At 42.7% G+C, this 16,869-nt stretch overlaps 1 long non-coding RNA gene across 2 annotated transcripts; it reads left to right on the forward strand.

Annotated features, from left to right (window-relative positions):
• Window positions 1-1,644: 1,644 nt before the first annotated feature.
• LOC120964307 (uncharacterized) lies at window positions 1,645-4,735 on the forward strand. Of its 2 annotated transcripts, none has more exons than XR_012184049.1 (2): window positions 1,645-3,660; window positions 3,808-4,735. It is a non-coding gene; the product is annotated as an uncharacterized lncRNA (long non-coding RNA). The 2 variants fall into 2 exon arrangements; XR_012184048.1 differs by having other exon boundaries at window positions 3,817-4,735.
• Window positions 4,736-16,869: the final 12,134 nt, after the last annotated feature.

Here is a 16,869-nt window from a genome sequence, read left to right on the forward strand (position 1 = left end):
CCCCTTGCCGGCCAGAAAAAACAGAGCAGTGTGAAGTGCTCTGCTCGCCGGCGAGGGGGTATATATAGGCACATCATCGGTCCCGGTTCGTGACCGGGACCAATAGTGGTGGGCCAGGAGCGAGGCCCATTGGTCCCGGTTCCTCCCAACAACCGGGACCAAAGGGCCAGACGAACCGGGACCAATGCCCACATGAGGCCCGGCAGGCCCCCTGGCCTCACGAACCGGGACCAATGCCCACATGGGTCCCGATTCGTGACTGAACCGGAACTAATGGGCTTATCTGGCCTGAACCAAAGCACTGTTTTCTACTAGTGCCCCCTCCATCCCTCCCTCCCCCCTACGTGCACCATCTACCACCACCAAGCCCGCTGCTCCCTCCCCCATCCTGATCTAGAACCCTAACCCGCCTCCCAACTCTCTAAGCATAGCGTGCTCCATCGGCGGCAACGGAGGCTTCTTCTGCTCGGATAGAGGCGCGGAGACCCATGCTCCCCTAATCTGGTGGGATCCCCTCCTCCAGCAGGATCTCCTCATCTGGTGAGATCCCCTCCCCGTGCCTCCAACCGTTCGGCAAGCACCGGCAAGAAATTTTGTTTCCTGAGGAATGAATGTATTGAATGCAAGATTGCATTGTTGTAGGGACAGAGAGTGGAACACCACCTTCAGTTTCTCATCTGATCCCACCTGCTGGACTCCATGAATGAAGTAAGATAACAATCAATTGGTCAATTCACATTGCCTCTTTTGTTTTGCTTTGTTTGTCCCGCTCAATTCCTCATCATGGTGGAATTAACAATGGACGGTTTTACTTATCAACAGGTAGAAATAGGACTTACTACATTAGTTAGTTTGTTTACTATTTGCATAAATCGAAATGATTATATACGCCATTAATCTTGATCGGTTACAATATTGCGTCCATAAGGGAGCATGCAATTTTCATGCTCTACGTCTGGCTGAATCTAATTTCTTCTCGGGAACACGCAGGAGACCTGCACGTCCATATATTAAGAAAGAAAGAACAAGTTTTTATGAATGAATCTAATTCATGGTTAAGCATTTAGTTTTCCATTACATCTGATCCGATTCCAATCGTTGCTTAGTTGTTAGGACAAATGAATCCAGATGGTAGTATCGATTAATAAGATGAGAAGCTGGGGGGGGCAGTGTTGTGGTTTGAGTATTTAATTTAGAATCCAGATTGTTGCTGCTACCTCTACTCTGCTCTGCCATTTGGTAACTAATGACAACGCAGCAGCTGCGTGGTTCACAGTTTACGAAATATTGATTAGAAGCGCCTTATGATGTTCTTCTGCCCATCTAAATTCCACATGTTATGTGATTGGTACAGCCGCATGGATTGGCGATATGTATTCCGGCTTGGTTCAAAGGGGCAGTCTGGAGATATGAGCATTTGTACAAACTATCTAGGACATCAAGTTCACATGGGTGTTCTTATTTACCTACGAACTACAGATCACACCCACTAGATCACAATTAGTGCCATCTCCTGATTTCTATCATCATGTTGCTTCGTTTATCTTCATATAAGTTCCACTGGGAGATGCATGCATTAAACATAGTGTTTTTTTAGTGGGGATCAGACTTGGTTCAGATGCATTTTGTCGTGAAAGAAAAGTTTGGTTCAGATGGCTTTTTTGTGAAAGAAAAGTTATCTTTCTAAAGATCTGTACTCTGGATCCTACATCTCATACTTGATTTTTTTTCGGCATAATTTTTGTAGGCCGGATGAGTATAAGATGGCATGAGAAATTCAAGAGTTGAATGAGAAGAGTGAAGAAGACTAGCAGCTCTAAGGAATGCCTATACGAACTCGCTATGGCGAGGATGACTCAATGAATGGACATGTCGATCATGCTCAGATCCCGGGTGGACTTCTCTCCAATAGAGACTCCAGGTCATTCTTGGACTGAAAGAATTCCAGGTGTTTATTCAGCTGAACTGAATCCCGAGATTTGGGCATGCTGTTTTAAGTGGCGCTATTAGAAACAGCTAGAAACAGATTCATTATTAGTAACTAGAAAGATGGATACCTAAGGACTACAATAGCTGATTGTAGAAAAAGCATTTAGTCTCTTTAATTTATTGATGCTGGCGATACGGTGCAGATAGTGGCCATGGTGGATGGATGATATGAGGTGATCTGGGTGCTGCATTCGATGGCCATGGTCTGTTTGCTGGAGGCCAACTCCCTGCTTTTGGCCTCTGAAGGTTGGGTAACTATAACTGGACTGTATCTGAAGACATGGTTCAACACGTTTAGGCATTTATGAATTCCAAAATGTTTATTGTTTGTTGAGCATTGAAATTTTTCTGTACATAGTGCTTCATGCCAATAAGCGATAAGGCATCGTTTTTGCCAATGTATACATAGAAAAGAATGGAACTGTAGATGTTTTTTGAAGGCATCTAGCTACTTGGATTGCGCAAATCGACAAGTACTCCCACAGATACAATTAGAACTAGGTCTATTCTTAATTAAGCAGCGAGCTAGATAACTTTTAAGAATTTTCCCCACTTCAAAATAATAACCTTGAAGTTCAGATCTTCTACTGAAACTCCTTTTCTATCTATGAACATCAGGAGACAACCTCCAGTAAACCATTCTAATAGAAATCTCAATGTTCTTAGCCTGCAAGCTCTCAGTCAGCTATATTGTATTCGCAACTCAGCGTATTTTTTTTCTGAAGTTTGGTGCCTAACTCCCAGACATCTTTTCCCAAGGGTAAGCATGTAGATGTTGACAACTTGACATGAATTTTATGCTTGATTATTTTTGTTATGTTAATAGCTCTCTACTCTGTTCTTAACTGGGTATCCTTGCTCCTTGGTCCCCTGTCAATTGTACAGAAGGTAATTTATCAGAATCTTACAGCCTCTTAGCTGCATCTGAGCGTCTGAGGTTCCTTAATTTCACCACTGAACATGAAGCCAGTCAAGTCTGAAGTCTGATACGATTGTCCAGTAATGCGTAGACGATTGCCGTATGAATTCAGAATTGAGAAAATGATGCACTATCAATTAAATCATTATAACCAGTGTCAATTTAAACCGATTAATGTGCTTACTTCCATGATGCTAAAATATATACAATCCCAATGTTTTTTTAAATTAAATTAGCTAATTGTTCTTAGTCTCTCTTTCAGAGACAACCCTTCTGAATCACCTTTTAACATTGCAACATGAGAAGAGGATTAATGTTCGTTCATCCTTTGTTGAAGACATTGTGATGGTGAATACAGGTTTTTTATGATGCACTGTCCAAGGGGAGTCTTGTAAAGCTTCTGAAGTTGGTGAAGTTTGATCACATATTTATCGAGCCAGCAAGTAAATCTCATTAATTAATCTTAAGTTGTGTGAAGTTCTAATGTCTAACAGACCCACTCACAGTATAGGCCTTGCGAAGCTTGGTCTTGTTATTAAAATATTTTGTTATGATGAATGGGTCTGAAAGTATGTGAAACTTGATGCTGTGGTGCTGTGGTTGATTGACTAGCAGGCCATGAAACATTTGATGAAAGGAAGGTGGGTTGTCAATGAAGCAGTAGAGCAAGTTGCTTATGCAGACAAGATTATTTTGAACAAGCTATTTAGTCGGTCTATAGAACTATATACAAGGATCTGGTGCCAAAAAAGGTGTTATTTACGCACATATTTCTGTTGGGTTTTCTTATGTACGAAAATAACATAAAACATACCTCTAAACGCCGGTCGGCCGCTAGCACTACGACAGTCCGAATGTGGTGATCTTTTAGGATAACTAATTAACAGTGTTGTGATTAGTTTTATCAGGCATGAAAGTGGTGGGTGCTAGCAAGGAGTTGATGGGTTTAGCAGGACTTCCTTGCAAGAGCAGCAGAGCTGAGGCTGCAACTGGCCAATATGAACAGTATTCAAGCAGGACGCGTTCATGCAGTTGAGTTATGTACATTCATAGAGGTGCTACTGACAAGCCTGGATTTGATTGGAGAATCATCCACTAGGAACAGTGTGCGGTCACAACAATTGTGGACCAGGAATGCAAGCCGGATCCCCTCCGCATGGGCTGTTGTTGCAAGGTCACGGTGCTGCACCTCAACTAATTCAGTAGGATCATCGCTACTTCATCTGTTCGTTCTCATCTAACTAATATATTTAATATCTATTTGTATTTTTGGCTAATTCTTATTTTAATCTTTTGTGGCTTTGCGGTGAAGGCAAAATGAATTTAAAAGAGTTCAATTTAGAGTTAGTGTAGTGCCTTCCCGGCAAGAAGAGAAAATATATAATTAGTGCAGTGTTTCACACCTACTGGACTCAGTCTATTATGATATACATGTATGTTGCAGAGAAATGGTCACATGGATGATTAGCATCTTTTGGCAAAGGTGAATAAATACTACTGCACCTATGACTATGAGCATAGATCTCCCCTCTTAATTTTTGAGGACCACTTCAGGATGTGATCATGATTGTTGTTTCACAAGTTTGACTGTTACTAATCTGAAAGTCGAGCCTAAGTAATGTTAAGTGGACTTCATGGAATATCAATAAGGAAATTGCATAATTTGATATACTATGTTAATTAATTATTATTTTTCTCCTGTTGCAACGCACGAGCATGTTTGCAAATATATATATTATTTATTTATTTATTTTATTAATAATAAAGAGGCTATTGCTTCTGCCCTGGTATTTTAGGTATTCAAACGCGCAGTCCTCCTAAAAAGAATCCGCACGACGACCTGCCTTCTCCACCTCCAGCGCATCTCTGCCTGTCGCGCGTCGCTGATACGTCTCCGTCGTATCTACTTTTCCAAACACTTTTGCCCTTGTTTTGGACTCTAACTTGCATGATTTGAATGAAACTAACCCGGACTGACGATGTTTTCAGCAGAACTGCCATGGTGTTATTTTGTGCAGAAATAAAAGTTCTCGGAATGACCTGAAAATCCAAGAAGTAACTTTTCATTATTAATAAAAATACTGGCGAAAGAATCAGCACCAGGGGCCCACACCCTGTCCACGAGGGTGGGCGGCATGCCCCCCTAGGGCGCGGCCCCTGCCTCGTGGGCCCCCTGGACCTCCACCGACCCCAACTCCAACTCCATATATTTGCGTTCGCGGAGAAAAAAATCAGAGAGAAAGTTTCATCGCGTTTTACGATACGGAGCCGCCGCCAAGCCCTAATCTCTCTCGGGAGGGCTGATTTGGAGTCCGTTCGGGGCTCCGGAGAGGGGGGTTCGTCGCCGTCGTCATCATCAACCATCCTCCATCACCAATTTCATGATGCTCACCGCCGTGCGTGAGTAATTCCATCGTAGGCTTGCTGGACGGTGATGGGTTGGATGAGATTTACCATGTAATCGAGTTAGTTTTGTTAGGGTTTGATCCCTAGTATCCACTATGTTCTGAGATTGATGTTGCTATGACTTTGCTATGCTTAATGCTTGTCACTAGGGCCCGAGTGCCATGATTTCAGATCTGAACCTATTATGTTTTCATGAATATATGTGAGTTCTTGATCCTATCTTGCAAGTCAATAGTCACCTATTATGTGTTATGATCCGACAACCCCGAAGTGACAATAATCGGGATACTTCTCGGTGATGACCGTAGTTTGAGGAGTTCATGTATTCACTATGTGTTAATGCTTTGGTCTGGTACTCTATTAAAAGGAGGCCTTAATATCCCTTAGTTTCCAATAGGACCCCGCTGCCACGGGAGGGTAGGACAAAAGATGTCATGCAAGTTCTTTTTCATAAGCACATATGACTATATTCGGAATACATGCCTACATTACATTGATGAACTGGAGCTAGTTCTGTGTCACCCTATGTTATAACTATTACATGAGGATCGCATCCGACATAATTATCCATCACTGATCCAATGCCTACGAGCTTTTCACATATTGTGCTTTGCTTATTTACTTTGCCGTTGCCACTGTTACAATTACTACAAAGTTGCTACTGTTACTTTTACTACTGTTACCGTTACTTCCATACTACTTTGCTACTAAATACTTTGCTGCAGATACTAAGGCATCCAGGTGTGGTTGAATTGACAACTCAAGTGCTAATACTTGAGAATATTCTTTGGCTCCCCTTGTGTCGAATCAATAAATTTGGGTTGAATACTCTACCCTCGAAAACTGTTGCGATCCCCTATACTTGTGGGTTATCAAGACTATTTTCTGGCGCCGTTGCCGGGGAGCATAGCTCTATTCTTTGAGTCACTTGGGATTTATATCTGCTGGTCACTATGAGGAACTTGAAAGACGAAAGAACTAAGATTTATCCCTCAACTACGAGGGGAGGTAAGGAACTGCCATCTAGCTCTGCACTTGATTCTCCTTCTGTTATGAGTAAGCTTGCGACACCTAAACCTGCTTCTGCTATTAATTCTGATATGTCGCATGTTATTGATGATGCCACTTCTACTATGCATGATACTTATGATGAAACTACTTCTGTGCTTGATACTACTGCGTAGGTGAATATCTTGATGAACAACTTGCTAGGGTTAGAGAGAATGAAATTCTTGAAACTGATATTATTGAAGATAGTGATGATGAAGGTTCTCCCCCTAAATATGAATTGCTTGTTGTTCCTGAGGGTTATGTTATGGATGAAGAAACTGCTAGAGATGTTCTTGCTTGCAATGATAGATCTGATCTTAAGAAGTTATTAGCTAAACTGAAACAGAAATCGCTGAATGCTAGAATGAAATATGACCCTGCTTTTGCTACTTCACCTATCTTTGTTACTGATAAGGATTATGATTTGTCTATCGATCCTGAGATAATTACTTTGGTTGAATCTGATCCTTTTTATGGCTATGAATCTGAAACTGTTGTGGCACATCTTACTAAGTTAAACGATATAGCCACCCTGTTCACTAATGATGAGAAATCTCGCTACTATTATATCCTTAAGATATTTCCATTCTCATTAAAGGATGATGCTAAAACTTGGTTTAATTCTCTTGATCCTGGTTGTGTGTGTAGTCCCCAGGATATGATTTATTACTTCTCTGCTAAATATTTCCCTGCTCATAAGAAACAAGCTGCCTTGAGGGAAATATATAATTTTGTGCAAATTAAAGAAGAGAGTCTCCCACAAGCTTGGGGGAGGCTTCTCCGGTTACTTAATGCTTTGCCTGATCATCCTCTTAAGAAAAATGAAATACTTGATATCTTTTATAATGGACTAACCGATGCTTCCAAGGACCACTTGGATAGTTGTGCTGGTTGTGTTTTCAGGGAAAGAACAGTCGATCAAGCTGAATTGTTATTGAATAATATGTTGACTAACGAAAATAATTTGACGCTGCCTAAGCCAACTCCTGAGCCAATTCCTAAACCAACTCCGAAGAAAAGAGGTGTTCTATTTCTCAGTCCTGAAGATATGCAAGAGGCAAAGAAATCTATGAAAGAAAAAGGTATTAAAGCTGAAGATGTTAAGAATTTACCTCCTGTTGAAAAAATACATGGTCTTAATATACCACCTATTGAAGAAACACATGGTCTTGATAACCCGACACAGGTAGTAAAGGTAAATTCTCTCTATAGATATGATAAAGTTGAAATCCCGTCTACTAAGTTTGCTAGCCAATGCTTGGATGAATTTGATGACTTTATGGCTAGACAAAAAAACTTCAATGCTTATGTTGGTAGACAATTGAAACAAAATGCTTATATGATTGGACACTTGAGTGATTATATGGCTAGAGTTAAAGGTGAACTTAAACTCATTAGCAAACATGCTTCTATGGTTCACACTCAAGCAGAACAAGTACTTAAAGCTCAAAATGACTTGCTTAATGAATTAAATAATAAACATGATTTTACTGTTAAAGTGGCTACTAGAACGGGTAAAATGACTCAGGAACCTTTGTATCCTGAAGGCCACCCTAAGAGAATTGAGCAAGATTCTCAGAGAAATAATGTAGATGCACCTAGTCCTTCTAAAAGGAAGAAAAAGAAAAATGATAGGACTTTGCATACTTCTAGTGAACCTATTGTAGACACATCTGAGAATCCCAATGATATTTCTATTTCTGATGCTGAAACACAATTTGGTGATGAACATGAACATAGTGATAATGTTAATGATAATGTTCATGTTGATGCTCAACCTAGTAATAATGATGTAGAGATTGAACCTGCTGTTGATCTTGATAACCCACAATCAAAGAATCAACGTTATGATAAGAGAGATTTTGTTGCTAGAAAGCACGGTAAAGAAAGAGAACCATGGGTTCAGAAACCCATGCCTTTTCCTCCTAAACCATCCAAGGGAAAGGATGATGAGGATTTTGAGCGCTTTGCTGAAATATTAGACCTATCTTTTTACGTATGTGTTTGACTGATATGCTTAAAGTAAATCCTTATGCTAAGTACATGAAAGATATTATTACAAATAAAAGAAAGATACCGGAAGCTGAAATTTCCACCATGCTTGATAATTATACTTTTAAGGGTGGAATACCAAAGAAACTAGGAGACCCAAGAGTACCAACTATACCATGCTCCACTAAAAGAAACTATGCTAAAACTGCTTTACGTGATCTTGGAGCCGGTGTTAGTGTTATGCCTCTCTCTTTATATCGTAGACTTGAATTGAATAAGTTGACACCTACTGAAATATCCTTGCAAATGGCCGATAAATCAACTGCTATACCTGTCGGTATTTGTGAGGATGTGCCTGTTGTGGTTGCAAACGTTACTATCTTAACGGACTTTGTTATTCTTGATATTCCCGAGGACGATAGTATGTCGATTATCCTTGGTAGACCCTCTTTGAATACTGCAGGGGCTATTATTGATTGCAACAAAGGCAATGTCACTTTTCATGTTAATGGTAATGACCATACGGTACACTTTCCGAGGAAACAACCTCAAGTTCACAATATCAATTCTATTGGAAAAATTCCAACTATTATTATTGGAGGTTTTGAATTTCCTCTTCCTACTGTCAAGAAGAAATATGATATTCTTATTATTGGGGATGTGCATATCCCCGTTGAGGTAACCTAGTGTTATTCGAAATTTCTCCGGTTCCATGTTATTCGGAATGAGTTTGTTAACAGGACTTGATCAGCCTTGTTAGTGGATTCCTTTTGATGAGCATGAGATGGATGAAGTTAGAAGGCACAACCTTCTGTACCCTCCTTTTACTTTCTGTTATTTAGATTAAATAAAGTAAAAATAGTATTTTCTGTCTGTTTAAAAACATACCCCAAAAATAAAAGTTCTCCAAATGCCCTGCAAATTTAGTATGATTTTTTATGGGATATTTGAGAATATCTGACACTAAGAACACAGCAGGGGGAGCTGGCACCTGGCCACGAGGGTCAGGGGCGCGCCCTACCCCCTGGGCGTGCCCCCTGCCTCATGGGCCCATGGTGGCCCCCTCCACTTATTCCTGCACCCATGCTCTTCTTCTTCCTCCCAAAAAATCACTATCCAGCTCAAGCACGACTTCTAGCTCATTTTGGTGCCATTTTCGATCTCCTTGCTCAAAGCTCCATTCACAAAACTGCTTTGGGGGATTGTTCCTTGGTATGTGACTCCTCCAATGGTCCAATTAGTTTTTGTTCTAGTGCTTTATTCATTGCAAATTTTTGCTGCTAAGGTGACCCTGTTCTTGAGCTTGCATGTCAAATTTATTTGGTCCCAAGTAGTTCTAATGCATGATGTAGTCTCTAGGCACTTGTGGGAGTAGTTGCTATCAATTTTGTTGAGTTTGGTTCACTTTTATTTTGAGTTACTAAAAATTCAAAAAAATTCATGAAATGATTAAGAGATTTTTGAGGGGCTCTTCTAGCCAAGGTTCGAAGGATAAACAAAGTAAGGAGAATGAAAAGCCCAAGTATAATCTCCCTCGTGTCGCGGAAGTGCGGCCGTGTGAATGGCCTTCTGATGATTTCTTGAGAGCAGCCGGGATTCATGATGATTTTTATTCGTTGGCTGATAATGCGGGCCTCACCAACTTCCTCCATGACCAGCTCGAACAGTATCTCTTACTCACCAATACTTCCGTGCAAATTTTTTACTTTCATCCTAAGAAATCACCTCCTTCAGTAGAGTTTCATTTATATGATATGGCTAGGGAGATGTCACTATATGAATTTTGTGCGGTTTGCAAGATACCCTTCGGGGTCAGCTTAGAGGAACCACATCGTAAACATGTGGATGGATTTATTGATACTATTACTGTAGGGGAAACGAGGAAAGTTTCCGATGCAAGAATTACTAGCATACACTTTCCTGTTCTACGTTACTTTGCAATATTTGCTAGTAGATGCTTAATTGGTCGCGGAAACTGTGGAAACCTTAGTGTTCTGGATATTATTTCTGTTCCATGCTTTATTTCGCGATAACTCTGTTAGTATGGGCGCCATTATTGCTAAATGGTTAAGTCTGAATCGTACAAAGGGCCCCATCTTTGGAGGTATCTATGTTTCACGCCTTGCTAAACACTTCAAGATACCTATTAGGCATTATGAGAAAGGAAAAGCTGCTGCCCCCTACTTTTCTAGATTATAAGAGCATGGTAGCACATGAGTTTATTGTTAAAAATGATGAGAAGTCGCTTGAGTATAATTTGAGATTTCATAAGAAATACAGTGAGACTATTATCCTGCCTGCACCCTCTTTGTTTGACTTAACTGCAAGCACTTACCTCGTCTTGCCGAAGGCCGTTTATGCGTACCGGGGCCAAACATCAGCCCTAGAGCTTGAGCCGGAACCACCACTTGACCCTTATCGTCCATCATTTTATCAGTGGGATCCGGAGGAGATCGCCAGCCAGTGGCAGTATGATGACACTCCTCAGTACACCAGAGAGAGTAGCCGCGATCCATGGGCATAGACCAACTTAGGCCAAAAGCCTAAGCTTGGGGGAGTACGTATTTCTCACCCACATTACATTCATGTTCACACACTCATGCTAGTTGTCGGTGCTCATACTTTTTCATTGTACTATCCATGCTAGTTTATTTTCTTTTTCTAGCTTTCTTCTTGTGTGTTTGATAAACCTTAAGAAAAACCAAAAACATTAGTTGTAGCTTTTAGCTAATTTACTTTCCTTGCTTGTAGTAGTAATTAAAAGAAAACCCAAAAAAAATTCTCGTTCTTCTTTTGCTTGTTGGGAGCTTTCCCGTGTAAATAGTTTTATTTCTTTTCTTTCCTTTGGGGGTCGAGAGGAGAAGACCATGATGAAAATGTTTAGTGGCTCTCATATGCATGATTGTTGATTTAACCAAGAGCCCATATTACCTTGTCTTCTCCCTTGAATTAAATGCTTGCAGATTCCAGCTTAGTCCAATGCACGTGCACTATTATTATTATCCACACCGTTCGGTCATGCAAGTGAAAGGCAATAATGACGATATATATGATGGACTGATTGTGATGAGAGAAGCTGGTATGAACTTGACCTATCTTATTTTTGTAAATATGATTAGTTCATCGTTCCTGATTCAGCCTATTATGAATAAACATGTTTGCAATAACAATTAGAGATTATAGTTGCGTATGCCATGCTTCATTAGCTAGGAGCTTATAATGGTTTACCTTGCATGCCAACATGCTATTAAAATGGTTGTGATGTGGTATGATAGGGTGGTATCCTCCTTTGAATGATTCGAGTGACTTGACTTGGCACATGTTCACGCATGTAGTTGAAACAAAATCAACATAGCCTTCACGATATTTATGTTCGTGGTGGATTATATCCTACTCATGCTTGCACTCAGTGTTGATTAATTTTAATGCATATTCATGACTGTTGTCGCTCTCTAGTTGGTCGCTTCCCGGTCTCTTTCTAGTCTTCACCTGTACTAAGCGGGAATACTGCTTGTGCATCCAAACTCCATAAACCCTAAAGTTATTCCATATGAGTCCACCATACCTTCCTATATGCGGTATCTACCTATCATTCCAAGTAAATTTGTATGTGCCAAACTCCAAACCTTCAAATGAAATTTTGTTTTGTATGCTCGAACAGCTCATGTATCAACTAGGGTTGTCTGTATCTTCCATGTTAGGTGGGTTATTCTCAAGAGGAGTGGACTCCGCTCCTCATTCACGAGAAAATGGCTGGTCACCGGGATGCCCAGTCCCATGCTCAAATCAAATCAAAATAATTGCAAACAAAACTCCCCCAGGATTGTTGTTAGTTGGAGGCACCCGTTGTTTCGGGCAAGCCATGGATTGATGCTTGTTGGTGGCGGGGGAGTATAAACTTTACCATTCTGTTTGGGAACCACCTATAATGTGTGTAGCATGGAAGATATCGAGATCTCTCAGTTGTTATGTTGACATTGAAAGTATACCGCTCAAAATGTTATTTATCTCTATTTCAAAATCGAGCTCTGGCACCTCTACAAATCCCCGCTTCCCTCTGCAAAGGGCCTATCTATTTAATTTTATGTTGAGTCATCACCCTCTTATTAAAAAGCACCCGCTGGAGAGCACAGCTGTCATTTGCATGCATTACTATTAATTTATATTGGGTATGACTGTGACTCGATCTCTTTTACCATGAATTGCAATGTTTAGTCAGACCTTGATCTTTAAAGGTGCTTTGCATTTATGTTTTGGGGTCTCAGAAAGGGCTAGCAAGATACCATCTTGTTATATCATATTATGATTGTTTTGAGAAAGTGTTGTCATCCGAGATTTATTATTATTGCTCGCTAGTTGATTATGCCATTGATATGAGTAAACATGAGACCTAAGTGTTATTGTGAATATGGTTAGTTCATAATCTTTGCTGAAAACTTGAATGCTGGCTTTACATATTTGCAACAACAAGAGCAAACAGAGTTTGTAAAAGTTTTTCTTTATCACTTTCAGTTTGTCAACTGAATTGCTTGAGGACAAGCAAAGGTTTAAGCTTGGGGGAGTTGATACGGCTCCGTCGTATCTACTTTTCCAAACACTTTTGCCTTTGTTTTGGACTCTAACTTGCATGACTTGAATGGAACTAACCCGGACTGACGCTGTTTTCAGCAGAACTGCCATGGTGATATTTTTGTATAGAAATAAAAGTTCTCGGAATGACCTGAAAATCCACGAAGCAACTTTTCAGAATTAACAAAAAATACTGGCGAAAGAATCAGCACCAGGGGGGCCAAACCCTGTCCATGAGGGTGGGGCCCCCCTAGGGCGCGGCCCCTGCCTCGTGGGCCCCCTGGACCTCCACCGACCTCAACTCCAACTCCATATATTGTGTTCGCGGAGAAAAAAAATCAGAGAGAAAGTTTCATCACGTTTTACGATATGGAGCCGCCGCCAAGCCCTAATCTCTCTCGGGAGGGCTGATCTGGAGTCCGTTCGGGGTCCGGAGAGGGGGATCGTCGCCGTCGTCATCATCAACCATCCTCCATCACCAATTTCATGATGCTCATCGCCGTGCGTGAGTAATTCCATCATAGGCTTGCTGGACGGTGATGGGTTGGATGAGATTTACCATGTAATCGAGTTAGTTTTGTTAGGGTTTGATCCCTAGTATCCACTATGTTCTGAGATTGATGTTGCTATGACTTTGCTATGCTTAATGCTTGTCACTAGGGCCCGAGTGCCATGATTTCAGATCTGAACCTATTATGTTTTCATGAATATATGTGAGTTCTTGATCCTATCTTGCAAGTCTATAGTCACCTATTATGTGTTATGATCCGACACCCCCGAAGTGACAATAATCGGGATACTTCTCGGTGATGACCGTAGTTTGAGGAGTTCATGTATTCACTATGTGTTAATGCTTTGGTCCGGTACTCTATTAAAAAGGAGGCCTTAATATCCCTTAGTTTCCAATAGGACCCCGCTGCCACGGGAGGGTAGGACAAAAGATGTCATGCAAGTTCTTTTCCATAAGCATGTATGACTATATTCGGAATACATGCCTACATTACATTGATGAACTGGAGCTAGTTCTGTGTCACCCTATGTTATAACTATTACATGAGGAATCGCATCCGACATAATTATCCATCACTGATCCAATGCCTACGAGCTTTTCACATATTGTGCTTTGCTTATTTACTTTGTCGTTGCCACTGTTACAATTACTACAAAACTGCTACTGTTACTTTTGCTACTATTACCGTTACTTCCATACTACTTTGCTACTAAATACTTTGCTGCAGATACTAAGTTATCCAGGTGTGGTTGAATTGACAACTCAACTGCTAATACTTGAGAATATTCTTTGGCTCCCTTGTGTCGAATCAATAACTTTGGGTTGAATACTCTACCCTCGAAAACTTTGCGATCCCCTATACTTGTGGGTTATCAGCCGCCGGCCCCCGCCACGCGCCGCCAACACCCCTCCGCCGTCCGCCTTCCCCACCCCTGCGGATATCCACCATCGGCGACACTTGATGCCGACGCCGCACCTTCCCCCAACCCCTCTCTCGCCACGACTCGATGTCGTCGTCCTCCACCACTAGCCCAGCCCTCGCGTGTTCCTCTTCCAGCGACGCTACCCACCCTCCCTCCTCTCTTGGCTGGCATCCAGTGCTCCAGCGACGGCAAAAGACAGTTCCAAACTGTCTGCCTCACCTCTCAATCACAGGTGAGCCGACGGGAGCCGGTTCCTCTCCTCCCCGACGTGCTCCGGCGACGGCAAAAGACATTTCCAAACTGTCTGCCTCACCTCTCAATCACAGGTGAGCCGACGGGAGCCGGTTCCTCTCCTCCCCGACGTGCTCCGGCGACGGCAAAAGACATTTCCAAACTGTCTGCCTCACCTCTCAATCATAGGTGAGCCGACGGGAGCCGGTTCCTCTCCTCCTCGATGCTCTTCTTTACTTGGCCGGAGCACCTGCTCTTGTGAGCTGACGGGAGCCAGTTCCTCTCCTCCCCGACGCTCTTCTTCACCTGGCCGGGGCACCTGCTCCTCCCATCATCCACAGATCGGCGGAGCAGTTCGATGGTCGTTGCCCAGGCTGCGTGCAGTTCAGTGCTGCTCTGCCCCCATTGACTTCAACCACTGCCAGCTCGCGAGGTGCACACCATATGTTTGCTAAAAAGACTCAGTGCACTCTAGCACCATTTTTGCTTTGTTTCATGGTCATTTGTAGGTAGCTCATTCTTGCTAATTGTTGTCAATCTTGACTCTGGAGCAGATCCAAGGGATTGTTGAGAAATACTCCAGTTGACATATGTTGACGTATAATGTGCTGCCTAAGTCTCTTCCATCAGATCGGTCTCTTGGTTGCATTGGCTAGAGCATGCACTTCTGTAGCCAAGAAAAACACACTCAATGGACTGAGCAGTCAGTTTGGTGCTTTCTCGCGGAGCAAGGACATAGCACACACATCCAAACATACGAAGAGCTGAATAGTCAGGAGAACAACCAGTGAGACACTCCATAGGAATACCACCATGCAGGGCAGTCAAAGGCTAAATGTTGACGAGATAGGTGGATGCAGAAACAGCCTCAGCCCAAAAGTGGGGCGGAAGGGAAGCGGCAATCATCAGCGCACGAGCCGTCTCAAGCAGATGACGATGCTTGCGTTCTGCAACGCCATTCTGAGCATGAGCACCAGGACAAGAGAACTGGGCAAGAGTACCCTGTTCCGCAAGAAAACCACGCAACAGCTGGGAGATAAACTCTCCATCAGAGTCAGCACGAAAAGTACGAATAGGCGTGGAAAACTGGGAGTGAACCATGGCAGCAAATCGTTTGTATATAGAGAGAACCTCGCTACGAGATTTCATGAAGCAGAGCCAAGTGTGGCAAGAGAAATCATCAATAAACAAAACATAGTAGCGATGACCACCTTTCAAATCAAAGGGAGCAGGACCCCAGACATCAGAATGAACTAAATCAAAAGGATGCTGAGATACCGACTCACTGGTAGGATAAGGTAACTGGATCTGTTTGCCAAGTCTACCACCATTACAATGTAAATAAACATCTCCATATACAGACCCTAAGAGGCCCTGGCGCACTAATGATGACAAGCGAGAGCCACAGATGTGACCAAAGCGATGATGCCACTACTGGAAGGATGCATACGAGGAGGCAGCAAGAGCATGAGAGCTGGCAGAAGTGGTGGCTACGGAAGGAACACAAAGCCAGTCAACCTCCCAAAGGCCCTCTGGCTCACGGCGCCGGGGGCCAGCACCAACCAAAACCTTGGTGCGACGATCCTGAATGGACCAAGAGTCGGAATCGAGAATGACGCGACAACTAGAATCAGTAAGTTGGGTAGTGGAAAAAAACATTCATGGTAAGGCGAGGAACATGTGAAACACTAGGAACAGAAAAAGGATGGAGTGGAAAGAATACCTCGACTAGCAACAGGAAGAGATGTGCCATCGGCAGTAAGAACATTAATAGGAGAATCAAGAGAGCGAAGAGAAGACAACGCTGAAGAATCAGAGGACATATGAAAGGAAGCTCCAGAGTCCAAAACCCACGAAGATGTACCTGACGGTGTAGATGCCGGCGGTGATGAAGTGGTGAAAGCAGTCACAACAGGAGCAGAACCCGTCGATGAAGAGCCGGAGGAAGCCAGAAGGCGCTTGAGCCGCACAATGTCATGGTCGGTGAGTGACGGAGTCGATGACGACACGGGAGCACCACTGGAAGAGGAGCGCCTCTGGTTTCGCTGCTTCTGGTGACAATCAGACTCTGGGTGACCTAGCCTGGAGCAGTAGTCACAGAAGGTGACACAGCGTGACCGACCCTTCTCAACATAAGGAGGGCGACCCACCCCCTGAAGGTGTGGGCAGGAGCGGTGGCGCAGTGAGACGAGCAGACGACACAGGAGCTCGGGCAGCCAACACAGAAGGGAGCATAAGCAATCCAGTAGAACGAAGGCGGGTCTCCTCAGCATGAAGCT

Source organism: Aegilops tauschii, chromosome 5 (assembly GCF_002575655.3).
Source record: "Aegilops tauschii subsp. strangulata cultivar AL8/78 chromosome 5, Aet v6.0, whole genome shotgun sequence".
Lineage (NCBI taxonomy): Eukaryota > Viridiplantae > Streptophyta > Magnoliopsida > Poales > Poaceae > Aegilops > Aegilops tauschii.